General features: G+C 45.2%; 1 protein-coding gene and 1 long non-coding RNA gene across 3 annotated transcripts in view; both read right to left on the bottom strand.

Annotated features, from left to right (window-relative positions):
- CACNG3 (calcium voltage-gated channel auxiliary subunit gamma 3) overlaps window positions 1-21,984 on the bottom strand; it is a 63,544-nt gene that overhangs the window by 39,571 nt on the left and 1,989 nt on the right. The window lies entirely within an intron of this gene.
- Window positions 10,341-13,996, bottom strand: LOC307202668. The gene is made up of 3 exons (XR_013832965.1): window positions 12,769-13,996; window positions 11,266-11,350; window positions 10,341-10,594 (listed from the first exon to the last, which is right to left on the bottom strand). It is a non-coding gene; the product is annotated as an uncharacterized lncRNA (long non-coding RNA).

Raw genomic sequence — 21,984 nt, forward strand, 5'->3', positions numbered from 1 at the left:
CATGGAAATGTCTACATTGCAACAATGAATCATGCTCCTATCCTGGAATCTGTGGGATAATTACAACCTACACAAGGTAGTTTCGAAAAGCCAAAAACAATATAGAAGAAGAAAGAGCCAAGGAGCTGACGGAAGATGATGGGTAAGCTCCATCGTTTGTTGCCCAAGGTCCTCAGCTTAGTTCCTCTCACTTAAAAGGAACTGGATTAGACAAATGCAAAGAGGATTAGACAAATTCATGGCTATTGATGGCTACCAGTCATGAGGGTTATGCTCTGTCTCCACAGCTGGAAGCAGCTGTTACATGTCACCCCAATCTCTGAGCAGTGCGAGATTCCAGGGGTACCAGGCATGCTTAGCAGAGTCTGTGTTTCATTTTGGGCAATGAGGCAGAGCAGAGACTGTGGTGTCTTTTATGATATATGGTTTATTTACACATATATACAACCTGCATCTAGATGGAGATTGTGCAGAGCATTCACATCCCAAGGGTGTCCTGTTCTTTCCATTGCTGCAGCCTTTGAGTACAAGAAACTCCAAACATTGTGTCCAACTCTCTTTGCAGAATAAAACAAGACTTCCCTCTTTCTGCTCTGGCCCCCACTGCCAAGCTTGCAAAAACTGCACTTTTTTCTGTTCTGTGCTTGGCCCCAATAGAGCCCCTCTTACATGCAAGCAGCTGCTTCTTTTTTATTGTTAAAGAAACTAGCAATCCCTGACTAGCAAGACCAGTGGCAAAGGATGATGGGAATTGTAGTCCAAAAACAGCTGGCGGCACAAGGTTGGGAAACACTGCCCTAGAAATTAATAAAAGGTAGGATTTTAATTATTGGGGATGTGAAGGGAGAAATACAAGCTGCAGAGGAATTCCTGAGCTAGCCTACGCAAAATGACTTGGCCAAGCTGGGGCCATTAAGAAACAACACATTGAGAGCCATTGGCAATGCAAGAGAACTATCCTCCCCTCTTGTCCTGAGATGTGAACAGAGACTGGGGATTTGGAAGGTAGCCAGGGTAACTGGATGTGGGGTGACAGGAAAAGAGAGGGTTTTTTTAAAGCAAGGTGTTCTGGCAAGAAGAAGGAAGAAGAAAGAGTGGCATCCATCTTGGGCAGGCTGGCTGAAGGTTGGCTGGGAGATTTGCTTTGGACTCCATGGCTACCCTGCTGTTGGGGACAACCCCCTCTTGAAATGACCATGCCTTAAGATCTGTACTCCCTTCATGCAAACTGAAAGTTTAAATAGATGACTAAACCATGTTTCTTAAAGCTACAACAGTTTCTGTTGTGTCTCTGAAAGAACAAAGACCCTGGGTGAGTGCCCCCATGGACTCTTGCTACTGCTCAACAGAGAAAGGGGGAGGCACCCAACTTTGGGAACAATATAATAATAGCCAAGTTTGATTCCAAGCTTTTGTTTTCCTATAGTGATTTGAAGCAGAAATGCACAATCGAAGAGGGAAAAACCACCCAAGCCGGGCCACAGCACATGCAATTTTGGGCACAGAAGCATCAACCAGAAGACCCATTGACTCAACCATCGCTCTCAAGTGCCATGTCTTGCTACTGCCTCACAAACAGCACCATCTCATAGCGAGTGCTCATAGCTCGGGTGTGCCTTGAGGACCTTGACAAATGCGAGGGAATATAATTGTGCACTCGGCAGCCCTGCCCCCCACCATCTCTGCCCTCCACTCCCCGCTCTCAGGACTGGAACAATATGCTACTTCCCATTCACCTCCGAGCTGTTCCCATTAAATAAGAATAAACTTGGCAACAGTTTCCCATCCCTGGAATCTAGGACAGTGGGTTACGCGAGATAGTTGCTCTTGAATGAGCAGGGAAGAGAAAGAAGCCTTTGCCAGAGATGGGAGTCTAAATTCCACATGAGAGGTTTTGACCAGAGATATGCCGGCGGCAACGGGGGTGATGTTGAAAAGATGCCTTTGTGGCCAGGACTCGCGATGACCTTGGAAAGGGTCATAGGATCAGAAAAAAACAGAGCTTGGGATTTATTTCAAAATGAAGATTCTTCTGTCTAGAGAGCTCTGCTTTCTGTCCTGGAAGCCCTAAGGTGAGAAATGTGGAAGAGAACCATGTGGCTTTCTTCTCATTTACCTCATTGATCACAGAACCTCATTGACCAAAGAATCACAGAACTGTAAAGTTGGAAAGGACCCCAAGGGTCATCTAGTCCAACCCTCTTCAATGCAGGAATCATAGCTCAAGAATCCCTGGAAGATGGCCATCCAACTTCTGTTTTAAAACCTCCAGTGAAAGAGAGACCATATTATGAGGGTGCAGTGATGGTGGTAGGAGAAATTCAGGCTGGTTCATGTTCTAATGTGAGCCTCCCTGACTTCCACTTTGGGAAAGTAGTGAGCCACTCTTCAGGAGGTGCACTGGATTCTGCAATGCAGTCCTTCAACCTGAAAATGTTTGCAAAATGCACGTATAAAGGGAAAGTGATATATTAGCGAAATGGACATTAAAAGGCAGGATACTCAGGGAAAGTGCTTGCAAAAATTGTGTCCGTTAGGCAAAATTGCATATACAAAATGCACAGTGATTTTTCCCCCCTGAGGACTTAAAAAATATATGAACTGATGTGAAATGTGGCAGACTCAATTTCAGAATGAGCCCAGAGGACAATCATGAGGGCAGATGCTGCAGCCTCATTGCTAATCTCTTCTCTGCTTGCTTTTTTATTTTAGCCATCTCTGCCTGGCATGGTTAGCTTATGGGGTGACTGGCAGTGCTCAGCAGAGAAGGACCAGGTTGGGCGGCTGCAGCTGCTGCTCTCTTCATTTCCTTGTGTGTGGGTGCTTGTGAGTGTGGGGATCAAAGAGACAGAGAGGTGAATTTTATCAGTTCCAGTTTCTCTCCATTTTTCATTTGTCCAATCTTAAATTCAGTTCTCCACATTTCCACTTCACTTTGTTATTAAAAAGATAAAAAATCTCAATGAAGATTCATAAACATTTTATGCAAATTGGTATATATTTTTGCAAAGCCATTTCCCCCTAGTAGAATGCATTTCTATGTGTCTTTTTACTAATGCATGCATTTTCCTACATATTGCTTGAATGGGACTGAAAAATTTGGCAAAGTGAATTTTGAAGGGTGTTCTGTGTTTTGGTTCACGTATTGTTTCAAAAAGTGTGAATTGGGCATGTTTACCTTTAAATGCAAACCGACTTGAATTTCTCTCTCTGCTGCTAACCAGAGGTCAATTTGACTTGCCTCTCCCCCAAACCTGGCACTAGCCCTGTGTGGGGAGCCTTTGTTGTGAGGGCTGTGTGTCTCCATCTTTGCCTGTTGCAGAGGAATACTGGGCCAGTTTTAGATTATATTTTAATTTCTATGCTGTTTTCCCCACGAGAAAATAGCACTCAGAACAGTGTCTGAGCACACAAAAAACATCAATTCAAGAGGATTACAGCATAGTTTTGCCTGTAAACAATATTGACACTAAATAATGCAAGGAAAACTCTCGAGTAACAAACAAACAAACAAACAAACAAACAAACAAACAAACATGCTATAAACACAAAGAATATGAATGATGCTTAATGCACAAACACAAAGAGAACTGAAATAGCTCAGTTGGCTAGAGCATGGTACTGATAACGCCAGGGTTGCAGGTTCGATTCCTGTGTGGGACAGCTGTATATTCTTGCACTGCAGGGGGTTGGTCAAGAATAATGATCCTCAGGGTCCCTTCCAACTCTACAATTCTATGATTCTATGACAAATAGCAGATTGGTATTGCCTCACTCAACTGGAAAAGAGGTGCAGTGCACTCAGGTCACACCCTGACCATACATTTAAAGCACATTCAGCATTCCTTCCTTCCAAAGAATTATGGGAGCTGTAGTTTGTTCAGGGTGTTATGAACTGAAGCCCAGGGGGTGGGGGTGGGTAAAACAACAGTTCTCCCAGGATTCTTTGGGGGAAGCCATATGCCTTAGACATGCATTAAACGTGCTTTCGATGTATGGTGTGTATGTGACCCAAGCGTCATGCAACCACAAATGTTCAACTCTCATGATTTATTTATTTTTTAAAAGCACCTAGCAAGGAGAACAACCCCTCTGGAAAGACAAGCCCATCACAGCAAAGCTCAGACGCAGCCTCCCCCCACCAGGTTCCTGCCAGAGGTTTTCAGATGACAGCTGCCATCTGCCCCAGCATGCAGTTCTTCCTGCTGCGTGGACTTTTACGGCATTTTTCTTTTTGTACATCGCAGAAGTTGCCAATATTCCAACTCATCACTCAAGCAATTTGAATGTTTCTGAACATTCCATGGCATCACGGCAGCTCAGCAAACAGCAGAGGAGGGTGGCTTAAAGGGCACAAGGAAACAACAGCTGACTTAGGCAGGAACAACCACCTGCACCAGATGGAGGACACCTGGTTTGCCAGTAGTACATGCGAAAAGGATCTAGTAGAACTCCCTCAGAAGGTGATGAACTCTCCTTCATTGGACAGAGGTTGGATGGTCATCTGTCGGGGATCCTTTAGCTTTGATTCCTGCATTGCAGGGGTTGGACTAGATGACTCTTGGGTACCCTCCCAGTTCTATGATTCTATTGTTTCTGCACACTATTCAATATAAACCCCTATATGGCTTGGGTCCCGGCTATCTGAAGGACCGTATAGGAGCATATTTGAGCCTGCCTGGACTTTGAGATCTTCTGGGGAGACCTCTCTCTTGGTCCCACCCATTTCACAGGCACGCTTGGTGAGTACACTGGACAGGGCCTTCTCGGTAGCTGCTCCCAGATTGTAGAATTCCCTTCCACAGGAGACTAGGCTGCCCTCTCTTTGCTTTCCTTTTGCTGGCAGGGAAAGATCGCTCCCCCTGCCATTCAGTGAGTCCTTTGGCCCCTAACTGGCTGTTCTGGCTGAATCTCCACTGGTTCCTGGGTTTTTTTGTATGCGTCCAATAGCCATCTGTCAGGGATTCTTTAGCTGCGATTCCTGCATTGCAAAGGAGGGGTGTGTTGTACTAGATGTCATTTTGGACATGCAGCTGCTACAGGGTTGGTTTCCTTGTGAGGAGAGAGCAAAACTTTGCATCCAGTGCTAGTTCTACTCAAAGTGGACCCATTGAAGTGACACGGCTAAAGATGATTCATTAATTTCAGGGGGTCCCCTTGGAGTGGGGCCTTGTAGGCATTTCTAGCTTCCTCAGGACAGCTGTCAATCTGAAAAAAAATAAAAGCTAAGGGTGCTGGGTTGGGAGGACCTCAGACAAGGAGCCAGCCTAACAGTGCTAGGAAGTGACATCAGTTTCATAGACACACACACATCTCTGCCAAAGCTAGCAGATCTACTTGGAGATACCTACCCCCGCTTCTTCAGCTTCTATTCAAATACATGTGGGGGTGTTCTCAGTAGCCACCAACTGTCACTGTTCACTGAAGAAACATCTAACTATCAGAAATGATTGAGCCAGCTTGTTTTCTGCTGCTCCGAAGGGCAGGAGCCGAACCAATAGATTCAAATACCAAGAAAGGTGATTCTGAGTAAACCTGAGTAAACCAAAGTGTTGGTGTTGACCTTTAAAGCCCTAAACAGCCTCGGTCCAGTATATCTGAAGGAGCATCTCCACCACCATCGTTCTGCCCAGACGCTGAGGTCCAGCTCCGAGGGCCTTCTGGCAGTTCCCTCACTGCGAGAAGCAAAGCTACAGGGAACCAGGTAGAGGGCCTTCTCGGTATTGGCGCCTGCCCTGTGGAACGCCCTCCCATCAGATGTCAAAGAGATAAACAACTACCTGACATTCAGAAGACATCTGAAGGCAGCCCTGTTTAGGGAAGTTTTTAATGTGTGACATTTTAATGTATTTTTAATCTTTGTTGGAAGCCGCCAAGAGTGGCTGGGGAGACCCAGCCAGATGGGCAGGGTACAAATAAATTATTATTATTATTGTTATTGTTATTGCTATTGCTATTGCTATTGCTATTGCTATTGCTATTGCTATTGCTATTGCTATTGCTATTGCTATTGTCATCACTTTCTGACAGTAAGAGCTGTCCGACAGTGTAACACAGACTCCCTCAGATGTTGCTGGACTCTCCTCCTTTGGAGGTTTTTAAACAGAGGTTGGGTGGCCATCTGTCAGGGATTCTTGAGCTGTGATTCCTGCATTGCAGGGGCTGGACCAGATTAGCCTGGGGTGGGGGGGGGGTCCCTTCCAGCTTGACCATTCCATGCTTTTATGAAACACATTTAGTGTCTCATAGAAACACTAAAATTAAGACAGCACACTGGCTGGGGCTGATGGGAGTTTGATTTGGTTATTTAAAAATATATCTAAGCAGTGTACAAAGAACTGAAGCAACAACAGACAACTTAAGCAAAATATTAGAAAAATACAGTTACATATAAAGAATGTTACAGTAGTACAAAATTATTAATCAATACCATCTCCCTTCTGACACACCTTCCCTTTCAGACTCCAGGTTCTCAACCAGGGGCCAAACAAACTCTTAACTTGTCCACAAAATTCTCACAACGAGAAGAGATCCTGGAAACGGCAGGCATCACTCTAGTCTTTCACTCTAGACTTTCTTTTTATGGGCAGGCCCAAGGTGGATGGTGCTACTTCAAGCTGCCCACAGCTTTGTCCCATTCAGCTGCACCTTCCAAACCCAGTTCCAGGTAAAGCAGGTTTGTTGAGTTGTGGTCCAAACCACCAGGAGGGCACCTAGTTGGGGAATGCTGTTCTAGAATCCCTAAGTGATCATCAGCGCTTAGCAGCAGTCCATCAAGTCACACAAAGGCCACATTCACACTATGCATTTAATGTATGATTGTATGAGTATCATACATCTTTAAACAGCCATGGCTTCCACCAAAGCATAATGGGATCTGCTATTTATTTATTTAAATAGCCCTGTTTAGGGAAGCTTTTAATGAATGATGTTTTAATGTATTCTTAATCTTTTGTTGGAAGCCGCCCAGAGTGGCTGGGGAAACCCAGCCAGATGGGCGGGGTATAAATGATTAATAATAATACTAATAGTAATTTATTAAGGGTGCTGAGAATTGTTAGAAGATTCTAACACGGCTGTTTAAAGTGGTATCATGGGGCTTGAAATGTATTAGGTGAATGTGGACAAAATGTGGTCATAAGAACATAAGAAAACCCTGGTGGATCAGGCCAATGGCCCATCTAGTCCAGCATCCTGTTCCCACAGTGGCCAAGCAGATACCTCAATGAGAAGCCCACAAGTAGGAACCAGGCACAAGTGATCACTCCCCACCAGTGATCCCCAGTGACTGGTACTCAGAAGCATTGTTGCCTCCAACTGTGGAGGCAGAGCATACCCATCATGAATGTAGCCTTCAACAGCCCTCTTCACCACGGTCCTCTTTTGAATTGACACAACAGGATGTAACATCTGCTCCAAGAACTCTGCACTTGCAAATGCAATCTCAAAATGGAAGAGTATTGAAATTCCCTCTATACATGAATGGACCCAAAAGCTGACAGAATACACTGAATTAGATGGTCTATCAGAAAAAATGAAGAATAAACCAAAACAGGAATTTGTTTCAAAATGGGAGGTTTTCAAAGAATATTTGAAATATAATTACAGTAGTTTATACTCTGTTGCAGGATTTGAGGAATTTCAGTAATAGTTGCAAGTTAGACATAAGAGTTAAGATATATTAAGAAAAAGTTAAATTATGATAAAAGTGTGTATTGGCAATAAGTAATATGAAACTGAAGTAAGGAATAGACGGGAGGTCGGGTCTATAGTGCTAAGACCAATTTATGTTTTATTGTTTGTTAAGAAAATTTTGTTTTTATTGTTATTCTTGTGTGTAATTCTGTATCTGTGCTTTCCTTTTTTTGTTGTATCAATAAAAAAAGCAAAAGCAATCTCAAAACACTTGTTTGCAAAAGAAATGAAGAGGAAAAAGGCGCTGAGATAGAATTTGAGCTCTGGGCACCTTGTACTCTCAGACTCTTTGCCACTGCTCTGCACTGGCTTGCTTTATTTGGAAGAAAGCCCCCTTCTTCTATTCTGATGGAGCTTGATTCTTAAGCATTTCCCATGGCTCCAGCTTGCCTGTGGCTGCCATGCCAGAGCTAACGGCTGGCATTCTATAGTTTCAGTCCTACATGCTCCTGAGAGCAAAGTAAGAAGTGCAAAAATAGCTGTAGAGACACGACTGACAGACACTCCCACAGTGTACCTGGCAACCCACCAATCATGAGATTGCGCACCAGCGCTGCCCCCACATTAAACATGCATGGAACACTCCAGCCGAAATGTGCAAGTCCGGCAGAAGGAGAAAGTGAAGGCTAAGGATTTGCAGAGGGTGAGAGCCCTGAAGTTGCTTATCAACAGTTATCAGTCGGGCAAGCACCCTGAGCAGGCGCAGACCACATTTGTTCCTATGATGGTGGAATTCATTTAAATAATTTCTATTTAAATGATAGCACTTATTCCTCAACTTGCAGCTATACATCTAGATGAGCACATGCAAATTTTATGCAAATAGGTGCCCTCCTTTTCCAGTGACACATTCCCTCTCTTTGAGCAATGTGTAAGGATATCAAGGATGCAGGGAATCAAAGGGAGTAGACCTGAGTACCAGCCTTGAACAAGTTTCACTTATTGCATTTATATCCCACCTTCCTTTCCTACAAGGAGCTCAAGGTGGCAGACATGGTTCTCCCCCACTCCTCATTTAACCCCCCACAACGACCCTGTGAGGTAGGTTGGGGTTGAGAGGCAGTGACTGGCCCCAGGTCACCTGCTGAGCTTCATAGCTGAGTAGGGACTTGAACCCTGGTCTCCCATCTCCTAGTCCAAATGCTCTCACCACTGCATCACTGGTTCCCTTCCAATGTCTTGCACACAATGATTTTGGGTGAAAAATAACAAGAGTGGAACTAGAATGCAGGGCTCCTCAATGAATGAGAAGGTATTTTCCATGGTGGCTCCCAGGCTGTGGAATGACCACCCCTCTGAGGTGCAACTTGGTCCCTGTGTGCTTTTTTCTTTTTTTGGGGGGGTGCATTTTGATTGAAAATGGTGCTTGCTTGAATTGTGACATTTTCCTATCCCACCCCAGGACCTTTTGGCAAGAGGTGGACTATAACTACAAACAAACAACAAATATATGATAAATAAAGGAGCGCCAGTAACCACACAGCCACGCAAAAGAAAGATTTGCAATTTGTCTAGCCCATGATGTAGGAACAAAACAGGAAGCTGCTTTATCCTATGTCAGCCACCTACAGCAATATTGTTCAAAATGAACTGGCAGAGGCTTTCTAGGGTTTCAGTCTTTCCCAGCCCTACTGAGAAATTTCAGGGATTGATGCTTGGGGCATCTGCATGTAAAGCAAGATGTTCTGCTGCTGAGCTGTGGCCCTCCTCCTGCTCTCCTCAGCTCCACATGAATCATCTAGCCACACAGCTCAGTACTGAAGGACCTCAGCTGGAACCAGTGGCGTAGCGTGGGTTGTCAGCACCCGGGGCAAGGCAAGTAATTTGCGCCCCCTAACCTGTGGATTTGCGCCCCCTAACCCTACCCCTAACCCTAACCCCCAGATGTTGCGCCCGGTGCGGCCGGCCCCCCTGCACCCCCCACGCTACGCCACTGGCTGGAACAACGCATCTTCAGCCCACAAAAGCCCACAAAAGGTGTTCAGTTTGCTCCTGCAAGAGAGTGCAGTGCGACACAGGCAATCTGAGTGAGTGATGCAATGGCCAATGGCCTCCCCCGTCAAGTGCCATGCCCAATATTTAGATGCACCTCCCTTGCATTTCAGGATAACTTCAGTTTATTGCCAGCATTTGTAGGGCATCCTCTCTAGAAGCCCTTCTAGAGAGGGTGACTGATACAGCTCTGCCGGCTGGCTTATCACACTGGCAACAACCACATGAGGAGAATGGAAGACTTAGAGTCTGTCCTATTTTTATTAAAACACACACAAATGCTTTTAAGAAGAGCCTGCTAGATCAGGCCAATGGCCCATCTAGTCCAGCATCCGTTCTCACAGTGGCCAACCAGATGCCTCAAAGGGAACCCCCAAGCAGTTCCCCAAAACAAGAGCACTCTTCCTTCCTTAGGTTTTCAGCAACTTGTATTCAGAATGTCGTCCTCTCGGCCATTGTTTTTGACAACGCTCCAGCAGCAAGACCCACAGCCAGCATGCAGACCTCCCGTTCTGCTGTGGTGGCACATCTCCTGGTCCTCCTCTCGTGTCCCATAGGGAAGACCAGGGAGGTGACTAAGAAGGGTGCAGTGCTGGAGGCACCAGCTCATTTACTTAAGAACAAAGGCAACACTGAAATCATCAAGTCTTTTATTGAAGGACATCCATGGCAGAGTGAGCTCTGGCAGTGTCATAGAGTACAGCTGCTCTGGTTGCAACCCTGTCTCTTACGCATTCCGGAAAGGGACAGGACTCATGCGAGAGCAGGAAAAGTAATGACCCCACAGAGGAACATCTGGCATCTCACGAGTCACCTGCTGCTGCTCTAGGCCTCTCTTGTGGCCTCTATGGCACTGGGGAGTGGAGAACATCTTTTCCTCCATGAGTGCAGAGGGCTGCCTGGTTGCCTGTAGAGAGACATGGGGATAGTTAGTGGTAGTAATGAGCAATGAGAAGAGGCTGCAGCAGACAACTCTTGGGGAAGTAGCAGAGGAGGGGGGTCCTGCCCCCCAAGTGCTTCTAGTCAACAGAGGTTGGATGGTCATATGCTAGGTTCCATCCATTTAGCCTCGGTTTCTGCATTACAGGGGGTTGGACTAGATGACCCTTGGAAGTCCCTCTACAGTTCTATGATTTCTTTTTGTTGGCAGGTGGCCTGGGGTCTGCATCCAAAAAACCTCTTCTTGAGGGAGATGCTGTCACCAGTGAAACAGCCCTCACCCAGAAGCCCCAAGTAGTGGCCCTGGAGCTTGGCCTTCATGTCCCCTGGCTCTGATCCTGCTAGGAAAAACAGGACCCAGCAGATAGTTCGCCTACAATGGTACCACGCTCCCCTTTGTTTGTGCCAGTGCATAGTGAAAGAACTGATCTAGATTTGGGGCCCGGCAGTCAACAGATCCCCTGTTTTTGTGCACGGGACATACTTGTGGGAGATGCTGCTGCACCTTGCTGAGCCAGGGTGTGGGGTTGGTAAGCTGGAATGCCTGGTTTGCATTGCATGGGAGGGCTGGGGAAGACATGCAGAGGTCGGGGGGGGGGGAGGAGAGATGGGAGGAATGCAAAAGGCTCTGCTTTTTACCTGTGGTGGTCCTCTTGTCCTTGGAGTTGCCGATTCTTGAGAGTATTTATATTTGAAGTCTGGAATCGCAGCACCTGTAAAAGGTCTGAGAACACAACTGTTATCTATCTACCCTTTCTCCCCCATCCTTTTTTGGGGGAAAGTTCCCTTGGCTCCTGGGTATTTTTGTTTCTTGTGCAAAGTTTTTCTAATAATAATAATAATAATAATAATAATAATAATAATAATAATAATTTATTTATACCCCACCCATCTGGCTGGGTTTCCCCAGCTACTCTGGGCGGCTTCCAACAAAGTATTAAAATACAGTGGTCTGTTAAACATTAAAGGCTTCCGTAAACAGGGCTGCCTATCATCAAATGCCCCATCACTAAAGTACCTACTCACTTAATCCTAGTTCTCCAGACATGGGGCAGAAGAGCATCTCTCCATACCATGTTCTGGTCAACTGTTTCCTCGCCAGGGCTGATGAACACTTCTGTATAGCGACTAGCTGCAGAACGGGAATCTTCTGCATTGTGGCTTTGCAGTTAGAAAGGTTTGAATGTCCTGATGCACCAGAGTCCAGGGCTCCCATGCCTTTAATAGTTGTGTAAAAGAAGCAATTAAAGGGTCAGCAGCCCTGTTCTCTCATGTGCCTGGCCAGTCTAGTTTCAGGCAGGGGACAACCATTCAAGGAGGGCTCTTCCTTCATTGACTTCAAGGGATACTCTTTACTTATGCCACCCCTTTTATGGGCACATTATGCCACCACAAGCTCTGCCCTTTTCATCTCCTTAAGAACATAAGAAGAGCCTGTTGGATCAGGCTCTAGTCCAACATCCTGTTCTCACAGTGGCCAACCAGATACATTTCTGTGAAGCCTGCAAGCAGGACAGAAGCACAAGAGCACTCTCTGCACCCACAATCCCCAGTAACTGGTATTCAGAAGCATTTCTGCCTCCAACTGTGGAGGCAGAACATAGCCAACATAGATAGTAGGCTTCAATAGCCCTTTCTCCTCCATGAATTTGTCCAGTCCTCCCCCACCAGTCCTGTCATCATATGGGTGGGGAAAAGGGTCATCATCCACAAGCAGTGGCGGACTTTGGGCTTGCAAATTTCAGTAGCGCCCTGTGAAACACCAATTCTCTTCCCCCTCCCAGCATTTCGCCTTCCATTCTAAGTCGGTGCCAAGAGTGTGAAAACCAATTGCACTCCCTTAAATCTTCCTCTAGCACAATTGGGTCTCATAGATTGATATGGTGTTCAGCTTTACTCTTACAGAGAGGCTTAGCAGTGATCCAATCCCTGCCCATTAGGCAAAACTTGGAGTATATACCTCTAGCTATCATTTAGATTTTATAGGGAAAGAAAGGAAAAGGAAAAGGAAAAGGAAAAGGAAAAGAAAGAAAGAAAGAAAGAAAGAAAGAGAGAGAGAGAGAGAGAGAGAGAGAGAGAGAGGATTTAAAACAAGAAGACTCTAAACATTTGAGAAGATGAAATGTTGCCGTGTATGCCCACCTCCCAAGAGTCAGCCTGGAACAGGAGCCCTGTGGTGCCCTCCTCTTTTTGGGTGTTGGGCCCGTTTTGTTCCCAAACTCTTTGGCACTCATTAGAGGAAGCGAGGGTGATGGAGTGTCATCAGAAATGTTCCAGGAGTTGTCAGCCTGCCTGAAAAGGCCAGAGCAATCCGGCAGTCTGCTGTGTCTTCCGCTTCTCCTCCATCTTTCAAAATGTTGTAGAGAAATCTCAGATCGTGTGTCTTCAAGCAGACGCCGAACTGGCAGCCTGTTATTGACCCATTGCTGAGTTCTGTCAATATACATGAGCAAAGGGATAAGGCGCTAGTTATCGGGCAGGAGCTGTTCTTTAGCCCAGCGGGAGGCTGCCTTAATCAAAGGAGTGAGCCTGGATTCCCGCTGGCACCTTCCATGCCACCCCCCAAGCCTGGATCCGTGTCAAGTTCTGGTTCATTATAGCCCAAACAGTGGATAATATTGGGCCTCTGCGAGGGCTTTTCCTGGGGTGCCTGAGGCTGGTTAAGTGCTTCACTGGTGGCAGGTGATCCTTCCTGCTGTTTTCAAGATTTGGTTTTACTGTACAACATTTTGAGTGTGTGATTAGAACGGTATTGTGCAAATCAATCAAAAATAAAAGCAATAATAATTTCATGGCGGAAGCCCAAACAAAAGGGTTTCCCCCCTGGAACTTTAGCTTGGGGCTGGGGAGATGCCAGAGGAAAACTGAGCAATGGAAGGGCTGGTATATACGGCAAGGACCTCTGACAACCACATTCCTATAGACCCACATCACTTCAACCAGAGAACTGAATGTGCACCAGTGATATCCTTCAGGGACGGGGATCCCTCTTCAGGCCAAGGGCCGCATTGCCTTCTGAGCAACTTTCCGAGGGCCAGATGTCTGTGGTAGGTGGAGCCAGAAGGGAAAGGGGGCAGAACAATGAATGAGCATTTTACCTTTGTACAATGGGCTAGTTTCAACACACACTGACTCACCACACTCTATCTTCCATCCAGACAAGGAAGAGGTGCTATTAGAGTTCAAGGACACATCAGAGCCAGGCAAAGCCACTTGTGGCCAGCAAAAGCTGTGCCTTGGGGAGAGTTCTGATGGCCAGATAGAGAGGCGTGGGGGGCCGCATTTGCACCTCAAGTCTTGAAGTTCCTAGCCCCTGTGGGTGGCCACAAAATGTCTGCAAATGCAGAATTCTCCATTCACTTCAGTGGATGATGTGTTGCAGGCTCCATGTGGAGGGCTGTAGCCAGAAATACTGCAGCTATGATGGAAATGTCACCATTCTTGTTTATTATATATTGCAGAATGAAATAAAAACAGTTAAAAAATAAAATTGAATGTGAAACTGCACATGCTCAGAGTATTTCTTTTATAAATATCAGGGTTGACAAACCCTTCTCTCTAATGTATCAGGAATGCAAAGGCAATCGATCTGTTAGTGTGGCCACAGCTATACGTTGGTACTCCCTGCCTATTGATATGAGGCAGGCACCTTCATTGTACTCTTTCTGGAGCCTGCTAAAAGCATTTTTGTTTAGACAAGCCTACCCAGATGCTTAGAAAGTTTTAATCTGTTTTTTTAAAAAAACTTTTCATAATTTTAATTATTTTTGCTATTTTTTTCTTATTGATAATTTTATTGTTTTGTTCTTTTTTGTAAACTGCTTTGAAGTTTCCTTCCCCAACCAAGCATACTTATTATGCTAAACTAGATAAAAACATGCAATGTAAAACAAAATGAAAAAATATGGAATGACGTGACAGGGGATGGGGAAGGGGAAAATGTGTGTAATGTAGTCATACCTCATAGAAAGGTGGCCTCCTGCAAGACAATTAAGTCTAGAATTATGTAGTCACAACTCTGTATGGCTGAAAGCTCCCTGTCCCATTGGAGGGGGGAATCAATGTGAAATAAATTTATTTCAATATATGTTATATTCAGAATATAGTATTGCTGGTATATGCCGCCTGGGGAAAATAGTAAATATATCTTAATGCCAAGGACACAGGTTGGAAGTGTGGGCAATGCCTGCATGCTATATCTGTGAAAAATTAGTAGACTTTTTTTGAGGGGGGGGGCGTAATCCATATAAATACTATAACTGGATACACTTTGTAGTTAGATCCTCTACAAATTCTATTAGATTTTAAAATAAAATGAAAACCAATGCCTAGGAAGAAATGCGAGACCAGCACTTAAATATCTAATAACTACTAAATGGTGCTCACCTAGTATATCTGCAGAACAAGAGGGGGTTTATTAAGATGGGGCTGTTGGCTGAAAGAGAGCTAGTGTGGTGGTATGGCTAGAGTGCTGGACTAAGAGCTTGGAGAGTCCAGGGTTCAAATCCCCCCCATTCATTCATGGAGCTCACTGGGTGATCTTGGGGGCCAAACACTGCCTCTCAGCTTAATCTGCCTCATAGCATTGTTCTGCAAATTAAATGAGGCAGGAGAGATCTAGGTATGCCACCTTAAGGTCATCGGAGGAAGAAAAGGTGGGATACAAATGCATCAATCAATCAATCAATCAATCAATCAATGCATAAATCAATCTCCCATCAGCCACAGCCAGAGAGCGATGCTCCCATCAGACCCAGGATTCTACAGATCAACCTGACTATGCCAGATGGGAGTTGTAGTCCAAAAGATCTGGAGGATACTAAGTTGGGGAAGGCTGCTGACTCTATTGCATACAAATAGCTTCCCAAAAATCACATATTGGAAAATTCTATTCCTTTTGATGTTGCCACATCCCCCCCCATTTGCTTTCATATAAATCCCTCCCTACTCTCTCACTCAGTAATTTAGACAAGAGAATGAATCAAAAGCGATCTGAAGGAGTGCATCTGAAGCAGGCTTCCTCAACCTCGGCCCTCCAGATGTTTTGAGACTACAATTCCCATCATCCCTGACCACTGGTCCTGCTAGCTAGGTGTCATGGGAGTTGTAGGCCAAAAGCATCTGGAGGGCCGAGGTTGAGGAACCCTGATCTGAAGCTTCAAACAGATATATAACACTGAATCTGCAAACAATTCAAAATGTACTATTGGCCAAACTATGTGGTGATCCCCCCCCCCCCAAAAAAAAATTAAAAGTCACTAATATTTTTCCATGAAGAGATTTTAGACAGCATGTTTCAATAAAACCCACAGCATCTACTTTCGCCCCTACGGTGGTACCTTGGGTTACAAACACTTCGGGTTACAGACTCCGCTAACCCAGAAGTAGTACCTCGGGTTAAGAACTTTACCTCAGAATGAGAACAGAAATCACACAGCGGTGGTGGCAGTGCTGTGGGCAAGCAGGAGACCCCATTAGCTAAAGTGGTACCTCAGGTTAAGAACGGTTTCAGGTTAAGAACGGATCTCTGGAACGAATTAAATACATAACCAGATGTACCACTGTATATATTTTGGACGGAATCCGAACTATATTGTTTTTTCAGAGAATGCCAATTCTTGCATCCAGATGCATTTCCGTGAGGTGGCTATATAAATTCATAATAAATAATATGACAAATACAAACTGAAGCTTCTTTGAGTTTAGTTTAATGTTTCATTGAAATAATCGGAATAGCTGAACTATTTGACCCAATGAACGCAAAACTGCAGTGCTTGATAACAGAGTTAAAAAGCTGAGTGAACTGTTGTAATATTTCAATTATTTTTAAAAATACAAAGAAAAAGTCTTTCTGCAATGATATAAAAACTGGTTCAGTTTTTAAAAAACCACCCTTGCTACACACCAATAGAAGTCTATATCCCTGCAATAGAGTAAAAGAACACAGCACTGATCTAGTCAGGGTTAAGCTCTTTGAAACCCCACAGTGGAAGAATTAAGCCTTTTTCTGAGCCTGATAAGGATCCTATCTGTGATGGTCCCTGGCTTGTAGAACGGCCTCCCCTCAGAGGTATGTCTGACATGGACTCTTTCTTTTTATTCCAGCTCCAGGCAAAACCTCATTTCTTTGCTGAGGCATTTGGGGACATCCATTTTAATCCATATTATTGTTGGAGTTCTGAATCATAATCTGTTGTTCTTAAGGATCTGTAGCTGTAAGAACTTGGGGTCATAGGAAGCTGCATTCCTATGGCCCATCTAGCTCAGTACTGTTGACAGTGATGGGCAGCAGCAGTTAGGGGGTTTCAGGCAGGGGTCTCTCCCAGCCCTAGAGATGCCATTGGGATCTTCTGCATGCAAGGCAGGTGGGTCAGGAATCCTGGTAGCTTTACATGCCTTCGTTGTTAAATAGATTTGTTCTGTACGTTGAGATCAGTTGTGAGGAAGACTGGGTGAAAAATACATTATGGGAATAAGTAAAATAGAATAGCTACCAGTTTATTGGTATTGAATTTTCCAAGCATTAGGAACATTGGAAGTTGCCTTATCCTGAGTCAGACCATTTGGTCCATTGAGCTCAGTATTGTCTACACTGACTGGCAGCATCTCTCCAGGCAGGGTGCTGCTCTCTTTCATTCAGGGCATCTCTTCCAGATCCAACTGGCGATATCAGGGATTGAAAGTTGGACACAGTGCATGTAAATCAGATACTTTGCCACTGAACGACGTTCCTTTGCATTGAAGGCACTTTAGATCATGCAATCCACCCCCCCACTGGTGTGTGTGTGTGTGTGTGTGTGTGTGTGTGTGTGTGTGTGTGTAATACTAGCTTAACCACAGGCTTGACAGCAGTAGCACCACCATGGTGTGCGTGTGGTAACAACATTTTCACATGCATCTTATTCCTACTCAGTCCTCCACCTCAATCCCTTAATTAAACTGCAATGACAGGGCTCCTCCACACTGGGAGGGTTGGGGGGGGGTCATATGCTCCTCAATTGCCTCATTTGCTTCTCATGATGTACCGGTAACTTCTCCTGGTCATTCTGGCTGGTTTCCAAGTGCAGGTGAATTTTCTGCTGGACATGCAAATAGTTTGTGATGTTCATCTGAACGGTTGATGGGAGTAGAGGAGCAACATGGAGCTTTTATTTTATTTTATTTTATTTTATTATTTCGTGTCTAGCAGCTGGGGAGCTTGTGAAATAATTAGTGAGCTTGGGCAGGTACAGAGTGCTTTTCTTTCAATTCAAAAGCATAACTATGCCCCTCTCATAGAACTGGTTACTAGATCGGTGGGTGCTGACTCTTTGAGCGCCAACATTTAGAGCACTAGGAGTCAGACACATTTAACACATTTTAAAATCCAGAAATGTGGATACTGCAGACACGGGCATCTTCAACAAAGGAAGTCTCTCTCTCTCTCTGTGTGTGTACCTTTCTCCCTCTCTCGGTGTTATTAATGCTCATGGTACTCAGGGAAATCGTGATGATAAGAGTTCCTGACGTGGGAGTAATATTGAACGAAAAAGACCAAAGTTCAATCTAGTCCAACATTCATCTAAGCAGAAGCTTCTGAGAAACCTGCAAGTAACACATGGCTACAATGTTTGTTTCCAGCACCTGAGGTTCACAGGTAGACTCCTTCTGTTCGTGGAAGCTCCATTTAGTAGTTGTAACTCATTACTGCCTCCAGCACGGGCAAGGGCTACAAATCCCATTCTCTCTGACAACTGGCTGCACTAGCTGGTGCTGATGAGAGTTCCTTCAGGTACTGATGAGAGTTCCTTCAGTACTTCAGGTATCCTTGGCTTCAAGAACCAGACCCAATGGACTCTCCTACCAGCTACATACTTGACCCTTTCATGGGTAGCTCAGCTGGGAAAGGAGGGGGCAAATTGTCCCCTCCCTCTCCCTTTAGACAGTTTTGCTGCTCAAATTTTGCTGGAGGAAACTGCGGCTCTTCGAGCACCACACCAGCCAGCAGATCACAAAGCAAACTCCCAGGCAAAGGGCAAGGGGGTGCCTGCGCCTTCTCGTGACAAGAAGCTGGCCTTCTTCAACAATGCTGGGTTGTCAACAACTGGCCATTGATTGGAGTGTAAGGGCAAGGGAGAAAAGGAGGCCTGGCTTGCTCTTGTGCCTTTAACAGGCACTGGATCTGCAGGAGTCGGCAGATGAGGCTGCTCACATCCGTTAAAGGCAGAGCTACAGGGAGTGCTTCAAAAGTTGGCAACTCTATTGCATTGTTTGAAGCCTCAGTGCTTTTGTAGTGGGGGGTGGAGGGAGGATAAATTTGATTCCGCTCTGTTTAAATGTTGGAAGAAATATTAATCCACACTCTCTAGCTTGAGCCTCAAAGTGTCTCCCATTTTAGGTAGGAATTAAACATGGAAGAGCAGCTACCTCTTTCAGGAATGACCTTGAGCTTCCCGACACCTGTTTGAGTTTGGATATCTTTTGCTTGCTCCCATGGAGATAAAGTAAAATCATCATCATAATATTTACTGTTAATTTACATAAACATTGAAGGTGCTCACAGCACTCCACAATCCTTACAACTACCCTGAAAGGTAGTCTGATATTATCATCATCCCTATATTGCACCAAGAATGGGCAGGTTGAGGGTTGCCTAAGGCAGCCACTCTCAGCTTTGTTTCCCATCCACCTCTGTGTTTTGGATAATTCCCACCAGTCTCATGCAGCACAGCCCATAGTCAGGGCTGATGAGCATTGTCGCTCAAACCATTTCGTTACTTTTTTAATTTATTTACTGCAGTTCTATCCCACCTTTTCCTCCAAGGAGTTCAATGTAGTTTTCCTTCTCCCCATTTTATGCCCACAACAGCCCTCTGAGGTTGGTGAGTCTGAGAAACAGTGAATGGCCCAAGGTCATCCAGTGAGCTTCATGGCTTAGCGGGGTTTCGAACACTGGTCTCTCCCAGGCCCAAGTCCAACACTCTAATCTGCCTGTCAACATCTGACTTAATGACACCTAGCAAGCTCTTGCCTGAGTTGAGATTCGAAATAAAGCCCCCTACACACACATAGTACCATTTGCAACATAGGGATGGCGTCTGTATCCCATTCCTGTAAATCAAATATTCCAAACTACATAAGTGTGAGAGGAAAGGGGAAAGAGAAATTGCCTCTCAGACTTTCTACTCAGATCTCTGAGCATCACAGTCGAAGCAGACAGATCCTTCCATTGATCAACGGAGCCAGATAATTTCCCAGTCCAGAGATGCATAACAAGGAGGCTAATGAAGCACTGGGCATCCAGAAAGCCATTCACAGCCAGGTGTTAAATTGACACAGCATTTGATGGCAACAGAAGCAACCGCTGCAATCAGAAGAAAGTTACTGCCCAACATGCCTGTTGGAGTCTCTCTTAAGCTCCAAGGCACTTACGTTGTGACGCAGGCCCAAGTGATGCCTCCCCATAATTTTCTGTCTCTAGGAAAATGGGACGTCATCACCACCACCCTCCCTTCACCCTAAAGTCACTGAGCTGGTTGCAACAGTTAAAACAGTTTAAAACAACTCGCAACAACAGAAATAAGGTGTGTCCTGAAAATATCTATCTCCTAGATATGTACTACTGCTAAAGCCAAATCCTGGAGCAGCAGTTACCATCAAGAGCAATAAAATTAGCCTTGCTGGTGAGTACTGTGGATGCCAAAGACTCAGGTATTTGGGACTTTTGAGTGATGAGCATGAGGGCTTGTCTCAATTTCTCTTCCCTGAGAGCAATTTGGATGCTGTGTGAATGCATTCAGCTTGGTCCAGTGTAAGGAATTGAGACTGAGATTATATAGTCACCTTGTGTGTGTTTTTGAGACAAAAAGTGGGGTTTTTTTTGGGGGGGGGGGCAAATTGTCTAAATAAATAAACATTGGACCAACTGATGTTTGTGACTCCATCCTTTCCTCTTTTATCCCCCCCCCTTGACATTTTGGGTTGCAGAAGAATTCTGTCTTTCTTAAGTCCTTGGCTTACAGAATGACCATCAGTTGCTCCAGGAAAAAGGAGTGTGCCTTGTTTCATGTTCTGGCATAGAGGTGAGAAGGATGGTTGAACTCCCACCACCCCTCCACCCTTCACTCTCATGAGCTTCCTTAGCCTGACTACCCATTGACCTTGGACTGAGCTGCCTGCCTCTTTGTCATAGACATCAGACAGCCTGTCCCTTCAATGGACCTCTTCACATGGCCCACCTGGAGCAATGATCAGCTGCAAAAGGTGAACTGAAGCTTCTACATGAAAGATACGAGGAAGGCTGAGCCAAGACTATATATAAGCTAGAGTAGGTTTTCTGGATGGGGGATACACAGGGAAGAGGCATTGACAGGAGACTGTGGGCAGTGAGAACACCCTCTCCCCACATCGCTTCATGCAGCAGTTGCCAAAGAGTGGGATCTTTGCATTTATCCACCTACACAAGCTGGGGGGGGGGGAGCGGTTAAAGACTAGTGGGCAGAGACATGGAACACTTCCCTGATGACTCACTGAAGCTCCTGATAACAGGCAGCTTGAGAGATAAATTTGGCTTCCTTTTTGGCCCAGCTCTCTGGAAGTTTGAGGACCACCAGGCTAATGGACCACATCAGCATTCTCTTGCAACAGTGCGTAAAGACAGAGAAAGACTCCAAACCTCTGTGGCTTGAAACAGAGAGAAGGGTGGGGTGGGGGTGGGGATTAGCTCATTTTAACAAACCTGCAGCTGTGCTAGTCTACTTAGTCTTGCTTGTGGGGAATGGTGGTGATGGGGAACATAATGTAGCTCCTGGGATTATTTACGTATGTGGCTTAAATCACTTTCTCTCGTAACATACAGATAACTATTGTGACAACAGGAGAAACTGAGTGTGAGGGAGACCAAGGAAGGAAGGAAGGAAGGAAGGAAGGAAGGAAGGACAGTGTAAAGTGTTCCTGTCATATTGTAGAAATCCCTCTGTAGCCCCCCAGTTTCACACCATGATCTTAATGAAGGTGACATTCAACAACACAAAGGGAGAAACCCAGAATCCAAGTGCTCCTTCGGATGCTGGTATTTGTCATTGCCTAATAACACTCCTTCAATGCCCACACCATCTCCACAGCCAAGGAGGGTTAACTAAAACACCACAACACTAAAAAACCCACACAGAAAACCCTTGACTTGCTCAATGGTCATTTGGTTCATGATCAGTTTCCCAAGGAACCTTTTGTTAAATGCACACACACAAACCTCTGCAACAAGTGAGCCCTGGTCAGAGACAACAGTCACCCCAGCCTACCCTGCGGCACAAATTCTAGTCCCATCTTTGCAGGAGTCAAAGCATGCATGAAAATATAGTCTTCCTACTCTCTCAACCC

The sequence above is a fragment of the Podarcis cretensis genome (genome assembly GCF_951804945.1).
Source record: "Podarcis cretensis genome assembly, chromosome: 14".
Taxonomy (NCBI): Eukaryota; Metazoa; Chordata; class Lepidosauria; order Squamata; family Lacertidae; genus Podarcis; species Podarcis cretensis.